Raw genomic sequence first — 22,668 nt, 5'->3', positions numbered from 1 at the left:
TGTAATCATCTAGGATAACCAAGTAATACTGATAGCCAGATATGCTGAAGTCCATACATCAAGATGCAAGAGTTGAAAAGGAAACATGCTATGACTGCTAGATGACTCAAACGGGAGACGGATGTGCTTGCCAACGCGACATGCATGGCATACATGCGGCGTGGACTTGGTGAACTCAAGCGGAAGAGCTGCCGACGACGCGCGCCCGGGGTGCCCAAGTTGCTGGTGCCAGAGATCGATCGTGACAGCGCCAACAAACCACCGTGAGGAGGAAGGCGAGGGACGGCCCACAGGGTAGAGATCGCCGCCGGAGTTACATCGGAGGATCACCGCCTTGGTTCGAAGGTCCTTTATAGAGAAGCCAAAGATGTCAAATTCTACAGAAACGGGATTGTCACGACATAGTTGATGGACGGAAAGAAGGTTCTTAATGAGAGATGGACAAACTAGAACATTGCGAAGTGGGAGAGGTGAGGTGCCGGCAATGAGAGAGCCAGTGCCAATATGGGTGATTGGCAGGCACTCACCACTACCGACGATGACGTGGGAGTCAGAGGTATAAGGGTGGGCGGAAAGGAGATTACCAGGCGAGGATGACATGTGTGACGCGGCCCCAGAGTCGAGGTACCATTCCTGGGAGGTGTCGGAAGATGACGGCCCGATGGTGGCGCTGTGAAGCGCGGCCTGCAGAGAGGCCATGTCCCAGACAGGAACCGGCGAGGACGACGAGCTCGCCCCGGGGTGCCCGTAGCCAGCAGGCGGACCATAGCCAGGGAGCGTGCCGTGAGCGCCATAGCCTGGTAGAGCGCCCGGAGCGCCGTAGCCGTATAGAGAAGGCATGGGCATGGTCGGTGCAGCCATCATAGCCTGCTGATGAGACGTGCCAGGCCGCGGCCCGAGGACACCAGAGCCGGGGGCGCGCTAGGCCATTGGCCAGGCCTGGACGAAACTGGTCCAGGAGTTGGCCCCGGGCACTGGAGCGGGCATGGTCGGCGGCCGTGGTGAAGAGGTGGCCGGCGAGGAGGACTGGCTATTGCCGCGTCCGCGGCGGCGTCCGCGCCCACGCCCACACGAGGCGTCGGTGACTGGAGTAGGCGGCTGCCACGGGGCGGGTGCTGGCGGGGCGGTGCCGCGCCCGGCGATCATGGCGTGGGCAGACTGGAGGCGCATCGTCTGTTCGGCACGGTGCTCTTCGAGAAGAAGAAAAGAGCGGACCTGAAGGAATGAGGGCAGCGGAACCTGGGACGTGATATGAGGAATCATGGCGTGGAACTGGCGGTTGAGCCCTCGAAGCAGGTGGAAGACTTGGCGCGTCTCCGTCACGCCCTGGCCAAGATCACGAAGTTGATCGGTGAACGCCATGAGGCGTGCGCAGTACTGCATGACGGTGAGGTCGCCCTGGACAAGCGAGTGGTACTCGGCGTCGATGTAGACCGCGCGGGCAAGCTGGTTGTCGCGGAAAATGCCGTCGACGGCGGCCCAGACGGCGAGCGCGGTGTCATCGGGCTGCATGACGGCGTCGAGGAGCTCCGACGAGATGGTGGTGTAGAGCCAGTGCACCACGACGTGGTCAGCCATCAGCCACTCCGGGTTGTCGAGGTGAGAAACCGCCTTGGGGTCGACGTGATCACGAAGGCCGAACATGCCGATGACGGTGTTGAAGTGGCGGCGCCACTACGAGTAGTTGCCGGCGAGGAGGTCCAGCGTGACGGGAACGTGGCGACGGATGTCCATCGTCTGTAGGATCGACGAAGGGAAGGTAGGCGCCGGGGCGGCAACTGGAGCCACACGGGCCGCGGGAAGTGCGGGCGCCGATGTGGGCGCTGAAGCAGCCGGCGCAGCCGGGATGGTGTCACCACCAGTAGTAGCAGGAGGCGCGTTGGCGAGGGAAGCGGCGTGGAGCGGATCGGCGTCGCCGGCGGGCGCCATGGGAGCGGAAGCGGGATCGATGTCCTGCGCAAATGGGTTGAGCAAGACGGGAGGCTGTGATACCATGTTTAGAGAGAGGTTTAGGAAGAAAACACACCACACTGACTCATTCATCGGCAGGGGTATATGTACAGTTACAAGGCCACTTCGTGACGGAGATCATGGGGTGCCGCACTGCCATTGACGTGCGCCACGATCTGGCTACATGGACTCGAGTACGATCGTGTACACATGAGTCTATACGAAGAGCGTACACGTCGGCTTACTATATAGCCTAACAGCTACTACCATAGTTGATTGATCAGAAGACATTGTCTTATGCATATAGAACAGCAGCACAACGTGACATTGTTGGAGCACGCCAATACCTTCAATGTCAGCAAGGAGCACGACATCGGTGAGGATAGTGAACACCAGCCCAAGCACGAAAGCATGTGCCACGGTGCCGGCTGTGGCAAACTAGGCATGAGGCATGGTGATGTCGATCTCGAGCATGGGCATGGCATAGTTGCGCATGATGGAGACGGATGCATGGCCAGGCAAGCCGGGCATGGCAAGCCATGTATTTGTAGAGGCCAAGCCATGCATGGCGCGACGTCGAGGCCAAGACGGGCGACTGGGGGTTGCTCTGTCGTAGTATGTTTCTTCCAGCATAGAGGACGATGGGGACGATGCAGATGGAGATACGCCGCCGCAGCCGAGCCCGTCAATGCCGCTCGATCCAAGCGTGGATTCAGGTGCGTTTGGTTTGGTGCGACGGCCGTAGGTTCGTCGGGAACCTCCATGTCTTCGGCCGGCACGGCGACGAGGCGCATCTACTACAGTCCACATCTCTGAGCACTTATAGTTGCAGAGTCAGGAGCTAGCCGGGCATCGACACCTCGTCGACCCGCCGTCGCAACAACGCATAGGAGGAAGAACCCGAGGGCAATGGTACAGAGGAGCAGGTTTATGTTAATCGCGTTTTTGCAAAAACGACTAATACTTGTTTTTCCACAAACGCAAAATCATGGGTTACGGAGAACCGAGTTTTCTGTATCCACGAGTCAGTTAGACTATCCAAACAAGATTTTATTCTGTTAGAGCCATTTCCTAGTTTATAGAGATCGCATTTTGTATATTCTCCTTATCCAAACAACAGGCGCCGGAGTCCGTTACCACCTTCACTACAAGAAATATGTCAACTAGTGACCTTCTGTCAGTGAACCTGAAAGAATTGGTCATAGATATATGACCATTTCAGACCAATTGATCAAAAGCTGTTCGGGGGGCTCCAAACCCTAAACTATAACGATCATTTTGGTCAGAAAGGTCGTAATTTCCTTACACGAAATGGTCATAAAGCAGATAGCACTGGTCTATTGCCTTATTTCTAGCTGATCATGACCAATATAGATGGTCATAACCTTGTAAATTGTGGTGGGTTGCTATGACTAGGTGCCACCTCATCAGTTTTGCCTATGTGTCATGTCCATGTGGCAGTTTTTACCCTAGGTTGTGAAGCAACCTATATTTATGTCATTCCCAAAAATTCCCAAAAAAACCTCATAAATTCTTTAGGTCATATCTTCGTCAAATATGTAAAAAAAACCTTCCTTGCCTAGTTCAAAAATAATTCAAAAATATTCATTTTCCTATTTTGTTCAGAACAACAATTTGTGAAGGAAGTACCACTTTGGCATCTCCAAATAGTATCCATTTTCTACAGTGCTTTCATATGCCCAAATAACCATCCTCCACCAAATGTCAACTCAATCCATTCATTATTTTGAGCCGAGCTTCAACATTCGTATTTATGTCCAGTGTGGTAGTTTGCAAAGCAAGTACCACCTAGGCTCCTCCTTTTGAGCTGAAAATTTGTGAAGACGGTCTAATTAGTAACTGATCATCCTCAGCCAAAACTCACGCCCATTAGCCATGTACATTTCCCGTACTGCTAATCAAACACTTGGCTGCTAATTCATGTTTGAGCATCAATCGGTCTCCTCGTGAGAATCTTATATTGTAATTTTCTTCCTAGCACCTACCTGGGGAGTGCCCAACCCACTAGACATGCCTAGGCTGCCCAGAACACATGACAACGCCACGGTCACGCGGTGACCACGCGGCGGGTATGCGAGTTTACGCGCTCTAGAGTTGGGGGCCTCGGCCACTGCCCAAACTTCGATGTATCGCCATCAAACCATATATTTATAATTAAATAGGTACTTATGTAACTATAAATGATTTTTGGAAAAAATAAATACTAAACTATGAGGCAGCTGTAGTTCAAATTTGACCCGCTTCCTACTGAATCCGCGGGAATTTTTCTTTTTCACCAGAGGTGGATCAAAACTTTTGACGCCCAACCATTTTGTAAATTGTGCATTAAATATGGCCTACTATTTTAGAAAATTGATTTGGTCCAATTTTGCAACAAATATATGGTAGGTCCTTCACAAAAAAACTCATTTCAGACACTCGGAAAATGGAAAATGTATTTTCCGTGCAAAGAAAATGAAAACTCCCTTAGGCAACATTTTTTAAAATTCCAAGAGGCACCCTTGTGCAAAATATGAGATCATTTGAACAAACTATGCCATGAATGTAGCCATAAGATTGATCATTTGGCTTGAAAGCCATGAATCTTCATGCATGCTAGCTCATTTCTGAGAACAATTTTTAAAAATAATTTCCGTATTACAAATTTATTATTTTTCTAGGAAACTTGGTCACATATAATGACACAATGCGAAGGTTTCCCAATTTTTTAATTTTTTTTTGAATTTTTTATGCCCGTTTCAAAATGCGGTCAAAACGGCGGGGTTCACCGTTACTAGCTAGTGGTTGAATCTTGCAAAACTTTTCATGTTTCTCTGATTAAATAGATACTTATGTACCTAGAAATGATTTTTGGAAAAAATATAGAGCAAACTATGAGGCAGCCCCAGTCCAAATTTGACCCGCTTCTAGCTGAATCGGCGGAAATTTTTCTTTTTTACTAGAGGTGGATCAAAACTTTTCACACCCAACCATTTGGTCAATTATGCATTAAATATGGCCTAGTATTTTAGAAAATTGATTTGGTCCAATTTTGCAACAAATATATGGTAGGTCCTTCACAAAAAAAACTCATTTCGGGCACTTGAAAAATGGAAAATATATTTTCCGTGCAAAGAAAATGAAAAATCCCTTAGGCAACATTGTTTGCAATTCCAAGATGCACCCTTGTGCACAATATGAGATCATTTGGACAAACTATGCCATGAATGTGGCCATAAGATTGATCATTTTACTTGAATGTTATGAATCTTCACGCGTGATAGCTCATTTCTGAGAACACTTTTTTAAAATAATTTCCGTATTACAAGTTTATTATTTTTCCTGGAAACTTGGTCACATGTAATTACACAATGCGAAGGTTTCCCAATTTTTTGATTTTTTTTTGAATTTTTTATGCCCGTTTCAAAATGCGGTCAAAACGGCGGGCTTGGCCGTTTCTTGTTAGTGGTTGAATCTTGCAAAACTTTTCATGTTTCTCTGATTAAATAGGTATTTATGTAACTAGAAATGATTTTTGGAAAAAATATAGAGCAAACTATGAGGCAGCCGCAGTTCAAATTTGACCCGCTTCCTATTGAATCGGCGGAAATTTGTCTTTTCACCAGAGGTGGATCAAAAAATTTCACACCCAACTATTTGGTCAATTGTGCATTAAATATGGCCTGGTATTTTATAAAATTGATTTGGTCCAATTTTATAACAAATATATGGTAGGTCCTTCACAAAAAAACTCATTTCGGGCACTCGAAAAATGAAAAATGAATTTTCCGTGCAAAGAAAATGAAAACTCCCTCAGGCAACATTGTTTGCAATTCCAAGATGCACCCTTGTGCATAATATGAGATCATTTGAACAAACTATGCCATGAATGTGGCCATAAGATTGATCATTTGGCTTGAAAGCCATGAATCTTCACGCGTGATAGCTCATTTCTGAGAACAATTTTTTAAAATAATTGCCGTATTACAAGTTTATTATTTTTCGTGGAAACTTGGTCACATATAATGACACAATGCGAAGGTTTCCCAATTTTTTATTTTTTTTTTAATTTTTTATGCCTGTTTCAAAATGCGGTCAAAATGGCGGGCTTGACCGTTCCAATTTAGTGGTTGAATCTTGCAAAACTTTTCATGTTTCTCTGATTAAATAGATAATTATGTACCTAGAAATGATTTTTGGAAAAAATATAGAGCAAACTATGAGGCAGCCGCAGTTCAAATTTGACCCACTTCCAGCTGAATCGGCGGAAATTTGTCTTTTTCACCACAGGTGGATCAAAAAATTTCACACTCAACTATTTGGTCAATTGTGTATTAAATATGGCCTAGTATTTTAGAAAATTGATTTGGTCCAATTTTACAACAAATATATGGTAGGTCCTTCACAAAAAAACTCATTTCGGGCACTCGAAAAATGGAAAATCAATTTTCCGTGCAAAGAAAATGAAAACTCCCTTAGGCAACATTGTTTGCAATTCCAAGATGCACCCTTGTGCACAATATGAGATCATTTGAACAAACTATGCCATGAATGTGGCCATAAGATTGATCATTTGGCTTGAAAGCCATGAATCTTCACGAGTGATAACTCATTTCTGAGAACACTTTTTTAAAATAATTGCCGTATTACAAGTTTATTATTTTTCGTGGAAACTTGGTCACATATAATGACACAATGCGAAGGTTTCCCAATTTTTTGATATTTTTTAATTTTTTATGCCTGTTTCAAAATGCGGTCAAAACGGCGGGCTTGACCGTTCCTAGCTAGTGGTTGAATCTTGCAAAACTTTTCATGTTTCTCTGATTAAATAGATACTTATGTACTTAGAAATGATTTTTGGAAAAAATATAGAGCAAACTATGAGGCAGCCGCAGTTCAAATTTGACCCGCTTCCTATTGAATCGGCGGAAATTTGTCTTTTCACCAGAGGTGGATCAAAACTTTTGACACCCAAATGTTTGGTCAATTGTGCATTAAATATGGACTAGTATTTTAGAAAATTGATTTGGTCCAATTTTATAACAAATATATGGTAGGTCCTTCACAAAAAAACTCATTTCGGGCACTCGAAAAATGGAAAATGAATTTTCCGTGCAAAGAAAATGAAAACTCCCTCAGGCAACATTGTTTGCAATTTCAAGATGCACCCTTGTGCACAATATGAGATCATTTGAACAAACTATGCCATGAATGTGGCCATAAGATTGATCATTTGGCTTGAAAGCCATGAATCTTCACGCGTGATAGCTCATTTCTGATAACACTTTTTTAAAATAATTGCCGTATTACAAGTTTATTATTTTTCGTGGAAACTTGGTCGCATATAATGACACAATGCGAAGGTTTCCCAATTTTTTAATTTTTTTTAATTTTTTATGCCTGTTTCAAAATGCGGTCAAAACAGCGGGCTTGACCATTCCTAGCTAGTGGTTGAATCTTGCAAAACTTTTCATGTTTATCTGAATAAATAGATACTTATGTACCTAGAAATGATTTTTGGAAAAAATATAGAGCAAACTATGATGCAGCCGCAGTTCAAATTTGACCCGCTTCCTATTGAATCGGCGGAAATTTGTCTTTTCACCAGAGGTGGATCAAAACTTTTGACACCCAAATGCTTGGTCAATTGTGCATTAAATATGGCCTAGTATTTTAGAAAATTGCCTTGGTCCAATTTTATAACAAATATATGGTAGGTCCTTCACAAAAAAACTCATTTCGGGCACTCAAAAAATGGAAAAATGAATTTTCCGTGCAAAGAAAATGAAAACTCCCTTGGGCAACATTGTTTGCAATTCCAAGATGCACTCTTGTGCACAATATGAGATCATTTGAACAAACTATGCCATGAATGTGGCCATAAGATTGATCATTTGGCTTGAAAGCCATGAATCTTCACACGTGATAGCTCATTTCTAAGAACACTTTTTTTAAAATAATTTCCGTATTACAGTTTATTATTTTTCCTGGAAACTTGGTCACATATAATGACACAATGCGAAGTTTTCCCAATTTTTTGATTTTTTTTGAATTTTTTATGCCCGTTTCAAAATGCGGTCAAAACGGCGGGCTTGACCGTTCCTAATTAGTGGTTGAATCTTGCAAAACTTTTCATGTTTCTCTGATTAAATAGATACTTATGTACCTAGAAATGATTTTTGGTAGAAATATGGAGCAAACTATGAGGCATCCGCAGTTCAAATTTGACCCGCTTCCAGCTGAATCGGCGAAATTTTGTCTTTTTCACCAGAGGTGGATCAAAAAATTTCACATCCAACCATTTGGTCAATTGTGCATTAAATATGTCCTATTATTTTAGAAAAATGATTTGGTCCAATTTTGCAACAAATATATGGTAGGTCTAATTGTGCATTAAATATGGCCTAGTATTTTAGAAAATTGATTTGGTCCAATTTTGCAACTAATATATGGTAGGTCCTTCACAAAAAAACTCATTTCGGGCACTCAATAAATGGAAAATTAATTTTCCGTGCAAAGAAAATGAAAACTCCCTTAGGCAACATTGTTTGCAATTCCAAGATGCACCCTTGTGCACAATATGAGATCATTTGAACAAACTATGCCATGAATGTGGCCATAAGATTGATCATTTGGCTTGAAAGCCCTGAATCTTCACGCGTGATAGCTCATTTCTGAGAACATTTTTTTAAAATAATTGCCGTATTACAAGTTTATTATTTTTCCTGGAAACTTGGTCACATATAATGACACAATGCGAAGGTTTCCCAATTTTTTTGATTTTTTTAATTTTTTATGCTTGTTTCAAAATGCGGTCAAAACGGCGGGCTTGACCGTTCCTAGCTAGTGGTTGAATCTTGCAAAACTTTTCATGTTTCTCTGATTAAATAGATACTTATGTACCTAGAATTGATTTTTGGAAAAAATATAGAGCAAACTATGAGACAGCTGCAGTTCAAATTTGACCCGCTTCCAACTGAATTGGCGTAAATTTGTCCTTTTCACCAGAGGTGGATCAAAAAATTCCACACCCAACCATTTGGTCAATTGTGCATTAAATATGGCCTAGTATTTTAGAAAATTGATTTGGTCCAATTTTGCAACAAATATATGGTAGGTCCTTCACAAAAAACCATTTCGGGCACTCGAAAAATGGAAAATGAATTTTTCGTCCGAAGAAAATGAAAACTCCCTTAGGCAACATTGTTTGGAATTCCAAGATGCACCCTTGTGCACAATATGAGATCATTTGAACAAACTATGCTATGAATGTGGCCATAAGATTGATCATTTGGCTTGAAGCCATGAATCTTCACGAGTGATAGCTCATTTCTGAGAACACTTTTTTAAAATAATTGCCGTATTACAAGTTTATTATTTTTCCTGAAAACTTGGTCACATATAATGACATAATACGAAGGTTTTCCAATTTTTTGATTTTTTTCGAATTTTTTATGCCCGTTTCAAAATGCGGTCAAAACGGCGGGCTTGACCGTTCCTAGCTAGTGGTTGAATCTTGCAAAAAATTTCATGTTTATCTAATTAAATAGATAATTATGTACCTAGAAATGATTTTTGGAAAAAATATAGAGCAAACTATGAGGCAGCCGCAGTTCAAATTTGACCCGGTTCCAGCTGAATCGGCGAAAATTTGTCTTTTTCACCAGAGGTGGATCAAAACTTTTGACACCCAACCATTTGGTCAATTCTGCATTAAATATGTCCTAGTATTTTAGAAAATTGATTTGGTCCAGTTTTGCAACAAATATATGGTAGGTCCTTCACAAAAAAACTCATTTTGGGCACTCGAAAAATGAAAAATATTTTTTTCGTCCAAACAAAATAAAACTCCCATAGGCAACATTGTTTGCCATTCCATGTTTGTTATTTTCCTGAAAGCTAGTTCACAATTGGTCACACGATGAGAAGTTTTTTTTATTTTTTTGAATTTCTATGATCATAAAATAGCTTATATGATTTTAACATCTTATTTTTAAATCTATCACGACCAATTTAGTTGGTCATAATGTTGTATTGCGTTTTGATTGGACCGTGGACCAGACACGCGGATCATGCATGAAACATCGTTGGATCCTCCCGGATCCAAGGGCAGCCCTCACCCCTCGCCTCCCCCACCAACCCCACGTGAGGCGAAACCCTAACTCTGTTGTCCCCCGTTTTCCATCCCCCCCCCCGCCTCCTTTCTTTCTTTCTCTCCCTCCCTACTCTCCCCCGATCCAGATCCCCCTCATCCTCGGCGGCAGCATCTGGCTGAGCCACCGGGCCACCGCCACCGACGGTGAGCGGTTCCTGGAGCGGCCGGTCATCGCGCTGGAGGCGCTGCTCCTGCCGCGTCTTCATCGTCTTCTCCTTCGTCGTCACCAACCGCGTCCGGACCTCCCCCAAAGGCGAATCGACGATGAGTTCCACCGGAAGCGTCGCCGGCCGTGGCAAGGTGAAGGCGACCAAATCGGTATCACGGTCGTCCAAGGCCAGGCTCCAGTTTCCCGTCGGCCGCATCGCGCGCTACCTCAAGGTCGGAAAGTACGCCGAGAGCGACACCGACTTCCTTGTTTCTACTTCCCCTTCCCCAGCCCCGATCCTCTCTCTACTTCCTTGTCTGATCCCCCTTTTTGGGTTGGATTTGAACTGGCAGGTGACCTCCATGGACGACATCGACAATGAGGGGGAGGACGACTAGGATCCGCGTCCTACTGCCTCCCACTTCAACGCTGACCGCCTCCTCGCTTGTTCCACCGGCTCAGTCCGCTGCTCCGGCCGCCCCCTCTGTCCGCCCGCCGGCGGAGGGTTCGGCACTTGTTTTTCCGGCGAGCGTGCTCTGGGGCGTGTGGAGGAAGGGGAAGGGGAAAGAGTATGGCGGGGAAGGGGAAGGCGGAGGAGGTGTACGTGGCGTCGATCGACCAGGGCACCACCAGCACCAGGTTCATCATCTACGACTGCCACGCCAGCCCCGTCGCCTCCCACCACCTCGAGTTCAAGCAGCACTACCCGGAGGCCGGGTAAGCCAATTTCGTCATCTGATCCGTTCCGTGTGCCCGTGGAATTTTTGGGGGCTGTTCGGTTGGTAGACCCGGATGGGACTATGGAATTGTTAGTTAGTTAGTTGTAGGTGCCGCGCCTTTTGTGGTTGCTACATGCTCTGATCTATGCTGAGTGCAGAACTACAATCCTAACTGGTGTGTCATGTCAGTGGTTCAGGAGGTCTGGCAAGCTGCTACTGTGTGCTTTTGCTGATTCGGTTGTCAGTTTAGGTGTGGTGTGGTGTCACAATTAGGATCAAGTGATTTATGTCTGAAGCTGTACCTTCGTGTCTGTTATATGCTCATGTTTATGTCGAGTACGAAAGTTCAGTCTTAACTGTAAACTCATTGAGTGTTTCAGGTTTGTCCACTAGGTGTTGTGCACTTTAATCTGTTGATTCGATTGTTAGTTTGGACTCGATGTGATGCCGAAACTAGGATCATGTGCTGCACTTGATTGATCTATGATGATCTCAAGATGTCCTAGTGCTACATAGTAGTACAAAGCCAAGCAAACAGATCGTGTATGTTGTATATAATAACCATTTGGACATCTGGATGTCCAGTATTACTGTCGGACAGCTGTTTGATGTGATTTTGCACCTGTAAAACTTAAACTGATTTCTACCTTCTTCTTCAGCAGGGTGATTAGGTTGGGGGGCTGGTGTCGGACGGATGGACCAACGACACCCACAACATGTACATCAGCTCCATGGAGGCGTCCTTCATGCAGCAGCTTCGTGGCCAGCAGCACCACCACCACCACGCTACTCCCGACAGGAGCATGATCCATGTGGGTAGTGGCCATGGGCTCAAGGTGCTCCAAGAGGGAGCCTCTGATAACCTCGGGTCTAAGAAGAACGTGCCTCGCCTGCGTGATGTTGGTGCACAAGGCCTGTGAGGGAGTCCTGGATTAGGGGGTGTTCGGATGGCCGGACTATACCTTCGGCCGGACTCCTGGACTATGAAGATACAAGATCGAAGACCTCGTCCCGTGTTCGGAAGGGACTTTCCTTGGCGTGGAAGGCAAGCTTGGCGATACGGATATGTAGATCTCCTACCAATGTAACCGACTCTATGTAACCCTATCCCTCTCCGGTGTCTATATAAACCGGAGGGTTTTGGTCCGTAGGACGAACAACAGTCATACCATAGGCTAGCTTTTAGGGTTTAGCCTCTCTGATCTCGTGGTAGATCTACTCTTGTACTACCCATATCATCAATATCAATCAAGCAGGACGTAGAGTTTTACCTCCATCAAGAGGGCCCGAACCTGGCTAAAACATCGTGTCCCCTGCCTCATGTTACCATCCGGCCTAGACGCACAGTTCGGGACCCCCTACCCGAGATCCGCCGGCTTTGACACCGACATTGGTGCATTCATTGAGAGTTCCTCTGTATCGTCACTTTTAGGCCTGATGGCTTCTCCGATCATCAACAGCGATGCGATCCAGGGTGAGACTTTTCTCCCCAGACAGATCTTCGTATTCGGCGGCTTTGCACTGCGGGCCAATTCGCTTGGTCATCTGGAGCAGATCGAAAGCTACGCCCCTGGCCATCAGGTCAGATTTGGAAGTTTGAACTACACGACCGACATCTGCGGAGACTTGATCTTCGACGGATTCGAGCCACAGCCGAGCGCGCCGCACTGTCACGATGGGCATGATTTAGCTCTGCCGCCGAACAGTGCCCTGGAGGCCGCACCTGTGTCCGCTCCGACCCCTAGCTCGGAGCCGATCACACCAATCGAGGATGGGTGGTTAGACACCGCCTCGGGGGCTGCAATCTCTACGGCGATCGAGCCGAACACCAGCCCTATTCTCTGCGAAGCCCGTGACTCCAAGGAGCCGGACTCCTCTCCAGACTCCGAGCCCTTCGCGCCCTGACCGATCGAACCCGATTGAGCACCGATCATGGAGTTCACCGCCACGGACATCTTTTAGCACTCCCCTTCGGCGATATTCTGAATTCACTAAAGTCTCTCTCTTTGTCAGGAGAGCCCTGGCCAGACTATGGTCAGCAAGGTTGGGATGCGGATGATGAAGAAATTCAAAGCCCACCCACCACCCACTTCGTAGCCACTATCGATGATTTAACCGACATGCTCAACTTCGACTCCGAAGACATCGACAATATGGATGCCGATGCAGGAGACGATCAAGAACCAGCGCCTATAGGGCATTGGAAAGTCACCTCGTCATATGATATATACATGATGGACACCCCAAAAGAAGGCAATGGCAATGGAACAGCGGAGGATGACCCCTCCAAGAAGCAGCCTAAGCGCCGGCGTCAGCGGCGCCGCTCTAAATCCCGCCAAAACAAAAACCGTGATTCCGGCACGGGAGATAATAACACCCCGGACAGTGCCGAAGACAACCACCTCCAGCAAGATTCAGCACAGGAGGATAGAGAAGCCAGCCCTCATGAGAGAGCGGCAGACAGAGAGGTCGAGGACGATAATTATATGCCTCCCTCCGAAGACGAGGCAAGCCTCGACGACGACGAATTTGTCGTGCCGGAGGATCCCGTCGAACAAGAGTGTTTCAAACACAGGCTTATGGCCATGGCGAGCAGCCTCAAGAAAAAACAACAACAACTTAGAGCTAATTAAGATTTGCTAGCCGACAGATGGACTGAAGTCCTTGCGGCCGAAGAGTATGAACTCGAACGCCCCTCCAAGAGCTACCCAAAGCGCATGTTGCTACCCCAATTAGAGGAGGAAGTACCTAAACCTACATCACCAGCGCATGATGCGGCCGACCGGCCACCCCGTGGCCGCGACAGAGAGGCCTCTCGGCCCTCCACTCAAGCCGCACCCCGGCGCCGCTCAAAAAATACCAAGGCATGGGAAAATGCGCCAGACCTGTGAGATATATTGGAGGACAAGGTAAGGCAAACATGATCGATCTATGGATCACATGGGCGCCCCACGGCACGAGACGGTACTCGTCACGCCGGATACAGTAAATCCGGCCGGGCCGAACACAGTAGACAAAGCTCGTTTGAGATGCGTCGTGATGTAGCCCAATACAGAGGCACCGCACACCCACTATGCTTCACAGATGAAGTAATGGATCATCAAATCCCCGAGGGTTTTAAACCCGTGAACATCGAATCATACGATGGCACAACAGATCCTGCGGTATGGATCGAGGACTATCTCCTTCATATCCACATGGCCCGCGGTGATGACCTACATGCCATCAAATACCTCCCACTCAAGCTTAAAGGACCAGCTCGGCATTGGCTTAACAGCTTGCCAGCAGAATCAATTGGTTGTTGGGAGGACCTGGAAGCCGCATTCCTCGACAATTTCCAGGGCACTTATGTGCGACCAACAGATGCCGATGACCTAAGCCACATAATTCAGCAGCCAGAGGAATCGGCCAGACAATTCTGGACACGGTTCCTAACCAAGAAAAATCAAATTGTCGATTGTCCGAACGCAGAGGCCCTAGCAGCCTTCAAGCATAACATCCGCGACGAGTGGCTTGCACGGCACCTAGGACAGGAAAAGCAGAAATCTATGGCAGCCCTCATGACACTTATGACCCGCTTTTGCGCGGGAGAAGACAGCTGGCTAGCTCGCAGCAATAACATGTGTTGGAAATATGCCCTAGAGGCAATAATAAATTAGTTATTATTATATTTCCTTGTTCATGATAATCGTTTATTATCCATGCTATAATTGTATTGATAGGAAACTCAGATACATGTGTGGATACATAGACAACACCATGTCCCTAGTAAGCCTCTAGTTGACTAGCTCGTTGATCAATAGATGGTTACGGTTTCTTGACCATGGACATTGGATGTCATTGATAACGGGATCACATCATTAGGAGAATGATGTGATGGACAAGACCCAATCCTAAGCATAGCACTAGATCACGTAGTTCGTATGCTAAAGCTTTTCTAATGTCAAGTATCATTTCCTTAGACCATGAGATTGTGCAACTCCCGGATACCGTAGGAGTGCTTTGGGTGTGCCAAACGTCACAACGTAACTGGGTGGCTATAATGGTACACTACGGGTATCTCCGAAAGTGTCTGTTGGGTTGGCACGAATCGAGACTGGGATTTGTCACTCCGTGTAAACGGAGAGGTATCTCTGGGCCCACTCGGTAGGACATCATCATAATGTGCACAATGTGCTCAAGGAGTTGATCACGGGATGATGTGTTACGGAACGAGTAAAGAGACTTCCCGGTAACGAGATTGAACAAGGTATCGGGATACCGACGATCGAATCTCGGGCAAGTATCGTACCGATAGACAAAGGGAATTGTATACGGGATTGATTAAGTCCTTGACATCGTGGTTCATCCGATGAGATCATCGTGGAACATGTGGGAGCCAACATGGGTATCCAGATCCCGCTGTTGGTTATTGACCGGAGAACGTCTCGGTCATGTCTGCATGTCTCCCGAACCCGTAGGGTCTACACACTTAAGGTTCGATGACGCTAGGGTTATAAAGGAAGTTTGTATGTGGTTACCGAATGTTGTTCGGAGTCCCGGATGAGATCCCGGACGTCACGAGGAGTTCCGGAATGGTCCGGAGGTAAAGATTTATATATGGGAAGTCCTGTTTTGGTGACCGGAAAGGTTTTGGGGTTTATCGGTAATGTACCGGGACCACCGGGAGGGTCCCGGGGGTCCACCAAGTGGGGCCACCTGCCCCGGGGGGGGGCACATGGGCTATAGGGGGTGCGCCTTGGCCTACATGGGCCAAGGGCACCAGCCCCAAGGGGCCCATGCGCCTAGGGTTTCACATAAGGGAAGAGTCCCAATAGTGGAAGGCACCTCCTAGGTGCCTTGGGGGGGGGAGGGAAACCTCCCTGGCCGCTGCCCCCCCCTAGGAGATTGGATCTCCTAGGGCCGGCGCCCCCCCCTAGGCCCTCCTATATATAGTGGGGGAAGGAGGGCTTTTCAGATATGCCTTTGGTTGCCTCCTTCTCCCTCTCCAACACCTCTTCCTCCTCTTCTGCGGTGCTTGGCGAAGCCCTGCAGGATTGCCACACTCCTCCATCACCACCACGCCATTGTGCTGCTGCTGGATGGAGTCTTCCTCGACCTCTCCCTCTCTCCTTGCTGGATCAAGGCATGGGAGACGTCGTCGGGCTGTACGTGTGTTGAACGCGGAGGTGCCGTCCGTTCGGCACTAGGATCTCCGGTGATTTGGATCACGACGAGTACGACTCCATCAACCCCGTTCTCTGGAACGCTTCCGCTTAGCGATCTACAAGGGTATGTAGATGCACTCTCCTTCCCCTCGTTGCTAGTCTCTCCATAGATAGATCTTGGTGACACGTAGGAAAGTTTTGAATTTCTGCTACGTTCCCCAACAGTGGCATCATGAGCCAGGTCTATGCGTAGTTTCTATGCACGAGTAGAACACAAAGTAGTTGTGGGCGTTGATTTTGTTCAATATGCTTGCCGTTACTAGTCTTATCTTGATTCGGCGGCATCGTGGGATGAAGCGGCCCGGACCGACCTTACACGTACTCTTACGTGAGACCGGTTCCACCGACTGACATGCACTAGTTGCATAAGGTGGCTAGCGGGTGCCTGTCTCTCCCACTTTAGTCGGATCGGATTCGATGAACAGGGTCCTTATGAAGGGTAAATAGCAATTGGCATATCACGTTGTGGTTTTGCGTAGGTAAGAAACGTTCTTGCTAGAAACCCAAAGCAGCCACGTAAAACATGCAAACAACAATTAGAGGACGTCTAACTTGTTTTTGCAGGGTATGCTATGTAATATGATATTGGCCATATCATGTCACTATTTGATTGCATGTGATGTTTATCATGTTTATACATCTTATTTGCTTAGAACGACGGTAGTAAATAAGATGATCCCTCATTAAAATTTCAAGAAGTGTTCTCCCCTAACTATGCACCGTTGCTAAAGTTCGTCGTTTCGAAGCACCACGTGATGATCGGGTGTGATAGATCCTTACGTTCACATACAACGGGTGGAAGACAGTTTTACACATGCAAAACACTTAGGGTTAACTTGATGAGCCTAGCATGTGCATAGACATGGCCTCGGAACACAGAAGACCGAAAGGTCGAGCATGAGTCGTATAGAAGATACGATCAACATGAAGATGTTCACCGATGTTGACTAGTCCGTCTCACGTGATGATCGGACATGGCCTAGTTGACTCGGATCATGTAATCACTTAGATGACTAGAGGGATGTCTATCTGAGTGGGAGTTCATAAGATGAACTTAATTATCTTGAACATAGTCAGAAGGTCTTCGCAAATTATGTCGTAGCTCGCGCTTCTGTTCTACTGTTTAGATATGTTCCTAGAGAAAAATTAGTTGAAAGTTGATAGTAGCAATTATGCTGACTAGGTCCGTAAACTGAGGATTGTCCTCATTGCTTCATAGAAGGCTTATGTCCTTAATGCACCGCTCAGTGTGCTGAACCTCGAACGTCGTCTGTGGATGTTGCGAACATCTGACATACACGTTTTGATGACTACATGATAGTTCAGTGTGTAATGCTAAATGGTTTAGAATTGAGGCACCAAAGACGTTTTTGAAACATCGCAGAATATATGAGATGTTCCAAGGACTGAAATTGGGATTTCAGGCTCGTGCCCACGTCAAGAGGTATAAGACCTCCTACGATTTTCTTAGCCTACAAACTAAGGAGAAAAGCTCAATTGTTGAACTTGTGCTCAGATTGTCTGAGTACAACAATCGCTTGAATCGAGTGGGAGTTGATCTTCCAGATGAGATAGTGATGTTTCTCTGAAGTCATTACCACCAAGCTGCTAGAGCTTCGTGATGAACTATAATATATCAGGGACATATATGATGATCCTTGAGACATTCGCGATGTTTGACACCACAAAAGTAGAAATCAAGAAGGAGCATCAATTGTTGATGGTTGAAGAAACCACTAGTTTCAAGAAGGGCAAGGGCAAGAAGGGATACTTCATGAAACGGAAATTCAGCTGCTGCTCTAGTGAAGAAACCCAAGGTTGAACCCAAACCCGAGACTGAGTGCTTCTGTAATAAGGGGAACAGCCACTGGAGCAGAATTACCCTAGATACTTGGTAGATTAGAAGGCTGGCAAGGTCAATAGAAGTATATTGGATATACATTGTGTTGATGTGTACTTTACTAGTACTCCTAGTAGCGCTAGGGCATTAGATACCGGTTCGGTTGCTAAGTGTTAGTAACTCGAAATAAAAGCTACGGAATAAACGGAGACTAGCTAAAGGTGAGATGACGATATGTGTTGGAAGTATTTCCAAGGTTGATCAAATATCGTGCGCTCCCTCTACCATCGAGATTGGTGTTTGCGTTGAGCATAGACATGATTGGATTATGTCTATCGCAATACGATTATTCATTTAAAGAGAATAATGGTTACTCTGTTTATTTGAATAATACCTTCAATGGTCTTACACCTGAAATGAATGGTTTATTGAATCTCGATCGTAGTGATACACATGTTCATGCCAAAAGATATAAGATAGTAATGATAGTGCCACCTACTTGTGGCATTGCCACGTAAGTCATATCGGTATAAAACGCATGAGGAAGCTCCATGTTGATGGATCTTTGGGCTCACTCGTTTTTGAAAAGTTTGAGACATGCGAACCATGTCTATTGGTATATATGCATGAAGATACTCCATGCAAATGGACCGTTTTGTACTCACTTGATTTTGAATCACTTGAGACATGCAAATCATACCACATGGGCAAGATGACTGAAAGCCTCGGTTTCAGTAAAATGGAACTAGAAAGCAACTTGTTGGAAGTAATACATTTTGATGTGTGCAGTCCAATGAGTGCTGAGGCATGTAGTGGATATCGTTATGTTCTTACTTCACAGATGATTTGAGTAGATGTTGAGTATATTTACTTGATGAATCACGAGTCTGAATTATTGAAAGGTTCAAGTAATTTCAGGGTGAAGTTGAAAGATCGTCGTGACAAGAGGATAAAATATCTATGATATGATCATAGAGATGAATATCTGAATTACGAGTTTGGCACAGAATTAAGACATTGTGGAAATTGTTTCACAACTAATACAGCCTGGAACACCATAGTGTGATGGTGTGTCCGAACATCATAACTGCACCCTATTGGATATGATGCATACCATGATGTCTCTTATCGAATTACCACGATAGTTTATGGGTTAGGCATTAGAGACAACCACATTCACTTTAAAAGGGGCACCACGTAATTCCGATAAGATGACACCGTGTGAACTATGGTTTAGGGAAACCTAAGCTGTCATTCCTTAAAATTTTGGGGCTGCGACGCTTATGTGAAAAAGTTTCAGGCCGATAAGCTCGAACCCAAAGCGGATAAATACATCTTCATAGGACACCCAAAACAGTTGGGCATACCTCCTGTCTCAGATTCGAAAGCAATAAGGGATTGTTTCTAGAATCGGGTCCTTTCTCGAGGAAAAGTTTCTCTCGAAAGAATTGAGTGGGAGGATGGTGGAGACTTGATGAGGTTATTGAACCGTCTCTTCAAATAGTGTGTGGCAGGGCACAGGAAGTTGTTCCTGTGGCACCTACACCAATTGAAGTGGAAGCTTATGATAGTGATCATGAAACTTCATATCAAGTCACTACCAAACCTCGTGGGATGACAAGGATGCATACTACTTCAGAGTGGTACGTAATCCTGTCTTGGAAGTCATGTTGCTAGACAACAATGAACCTACGAGCCATGGAGAAGCGATGGTGGGCCCGGATTCTGATAAATGGCTCGAGGCCATAAAATCCGAGAGAGGATCCATGTATGAAAACAAAGTGTAGACTTTGACAGAACAGCTCGATGGTCGTGAGGCTGTTGAGTACATATGGATTTTAAAAGGAAGACGGACAATGATGGTAAATGTCACCATTAAGAAAGCTCGACTTGTCGTTAAGATGTTTTTCGACAAGTTCAAGGAGTTGACTATGATGAGACTTTCTCACTCGTAGTGATGCTAAGAGTCTGTTGGAATTATATTAGCGATTACTGCATTATTTATGAAATCTTGCATATAGGATGACAAAACATTGTTTCTCGACGATTTTCTTGAGGAAAGGTTGTATGTGATACAACCGGAAGGTTTTGTCAATCCTGAAAGATGCTAATAAGTATGCAAAGTTCCAGCTATCCTTCTAAGGACTGGAGTAAGCATCTCGGAGTTAGAATGTATGCTTTGATGAGATGATCAAAGATTTTGGTGTATACAAAGTTTATGAGAAACTTGTATTTCCAAAGAAGTGAGTGGGAGCACTATAGAATTTCTGATGAGTATATGTTGTTGACATATTGTTGATCAGAAATGATGTAGAATTTCTGGAAAGCATATAGGGTTATTTGGAAAGTGTTTTTCAATGGAAAGCCTGGATTAAGCTACTTGAGCATTGAGCATCAAGATCTATAAGGATAGATCAAAATGCTTAATGGTACTTTCAAATGAGCACATACCTTGACATGATCTTGAAGGTGTTCAAGATGGATCAGTCAAAGAAGGAGTTCTTTCCTGAGTTGTAAGGTATGAAGTTAAGACTTAAAGCTCGACCATGGCAGAAGAAAGAGGAAGGACCAAGGTCGTCCCCTATGCTTAAGACATAGGCTCTACAGTATGCTATGCTGTGTACCGCACCTAAAGTGTGCCTTGCCTTGAGTCAGTCAAGGGGTACAAGAGTGATCCAAGAAAGGATCACAGGACAGCGGTCAAAGTTATCCTTAGTAACTAGTGGACTAAGGAATTTTCTCGATTATGGAGGTGGTAAAAGAGTTCGTCGTAAAGGGTTACGTCGATGCAAGCTTAACACCTATCCGGATAGCTCTGAGTAGAGATACCGGATACGTATAATGGAGCAACAATTTAGAATAATTCCAAGTAGAACAGTTATTTGAAATGGCTCCAAATAGAGCGTGGTAGCTGCATCTAGGAGATGACATAAAGATTTGTAAAGCACACACGGATCTGAAAGGTTCAGACCCGTTGACTAAAACCTCTCTCACAAGCAACATGATCAAACCCAGAACTCATTGAGTGTTAATCACATAGTGATGTGAACTAGATTATTGACTCTAGTAAACTCTTTGGATGTTGGTTACATGGCGATATGACCTGTGAGTGTTAATCACATGGCGATGTGAACTAGATTATTGACTCTAGTGCAAGTGGGAGACTGTTGGAAATATGCCCTAGAGGCAATAATAAATTAGTTATTATCATATTTCCTTGTTCATGATAATCGTTTATTATCCATGCTATAATTGTATTGATAGGAAACTCAGATACATGTGTGGATACATAGACAACACCATGTCCCTAGTAAGCCTCTAGTTGACTAGCTCGTTGATCAATAGATGGTTACGGTTTCCTGACCATGGAAATTGGATGTCATTGATAACGGGATCACATCATTAGGAGAATGATGTGATGGAAAAGACCCAATCCTAAGCATAGCACTAGATCGTGTAGTTCGTATGCCAAAGCTTTTCTAATGTCAAGTATCATTTCCTTAGACCATGAGATTGTGCAACTCCCGGATACCGTAGGAGTGCTTTGGGTGTGCCAAACGTCACAACGTAACTGGGTGGCTATAATGGTACACTACGGGTATCTCCGAAAGTGTCTGTTGGGTTGGCACGAATCGAGACTGGGATTTGTCACTCCGTGTAAACGGAGAGGTATCTCTGGGCCCACTCGGTAGGACATCATCATAATGTGCACAATGTGATCAAGGAGTTGATCACGGGATGATGTGTTACGGAACGAGTAAAGAGACTTCCCGGTAACGAGATTGAACAAGGTATCGGGATACCGACGATCGAATCTCGGGCAAGTATCGTACCGATAGACAAAGGGAATTGTATACGGGATTGATTAAGTCCTTGACATCGTGGTTCATCCGATGAGATCATCGTGGAACATGTGGGAGCCAACATGGGTATCCAGATCCCGCTGTTGGTTATTGACCGGAGAACGTCTCGGTCATGTCTGCATGTCTCCCGAACCCGTAGGGTCTACACACTTAAGGTTCGATGACGCTAGGGTTATAAAGGAAGTTTGTATGTGGTTACCGAATGTTGTTCGGAGTCCCGGATGAGATCCCGGACGTCACGAGGAGTTCCGGAATGGTCCGGAGGTAAAGATCTATATATGGGAAGTCCTGTTTTGGTCACCGGAAAGGTTTCGGGGTTTATCGGTAATGTACCGGGACCACCGGGAGGGTCCCGGGGGTCCACCAAGTGGGGCCACCTGCCCCGGGGGGGCACATGGGCTATAGGGGGTGCGCCTTGGCCTACATGGTCCAAGGGCACCAGCCCCAAGGGGCCCATGCGCCTAGGGTTTCACATAAGGGAAGAGTCCCAATAGTGGAAGGCACCTCCTAGGTGCCTTGGGGGGGAGGGAAACCTCCCTGGCCGCCGCCCCCCCTAGGAGATTGGATCTCCTAGGGCCAGCGCCCCCCCTTGGCCCTCCTATATATAGTGGGGGAAGGAGGGCTTTTCAGATATGCCTTTTGTTGCCTCTTTCTCCCTCTCCAACACCTCTTCCTCCTCTTCTGCGGTGCTTGGCGAAGCCCTGCAGGATTGCCACGCTCCTCCATCACCACCACGCTGTTGTGCTGCTGCTGGATGGAGTCTTCCTCAACCTCTCCCTCTCTCCG

General features: G+C 45.8%; 1 pseudogene; it reads right to left on the bottom strand.

Moving 5' to 3' along the window:
- Positions 1–313: 313 nt before the first annotated feature.
- Positions 314–1,929, bottom strand: LOC147963457 (uncharacterized; annotated as a pseudogene).
- Positions 1,930–22,668: the final 20,739 nt, after the last annotated feature.

The sequence above is a fragment of the Triticum urartu genome, chromosome 6A (genome assembly GCF_056163025.1).
Source record: "Triticum urartu cultivar PI428250 chromosome 6A, HENAU_Tu73, whole genome shotgun sequence".
Classification (NCBI taxonomy): Eukaryota; Viridiplantae; Streptophyta; class Magnoliopsida; order Poales; family Poaceae; genus Triticum; species Triticum urartu.
Note: the sequence above shows the minus strand (reverse complement) of the source record. Positions and strands in the feature narration are given on the sequence as shown.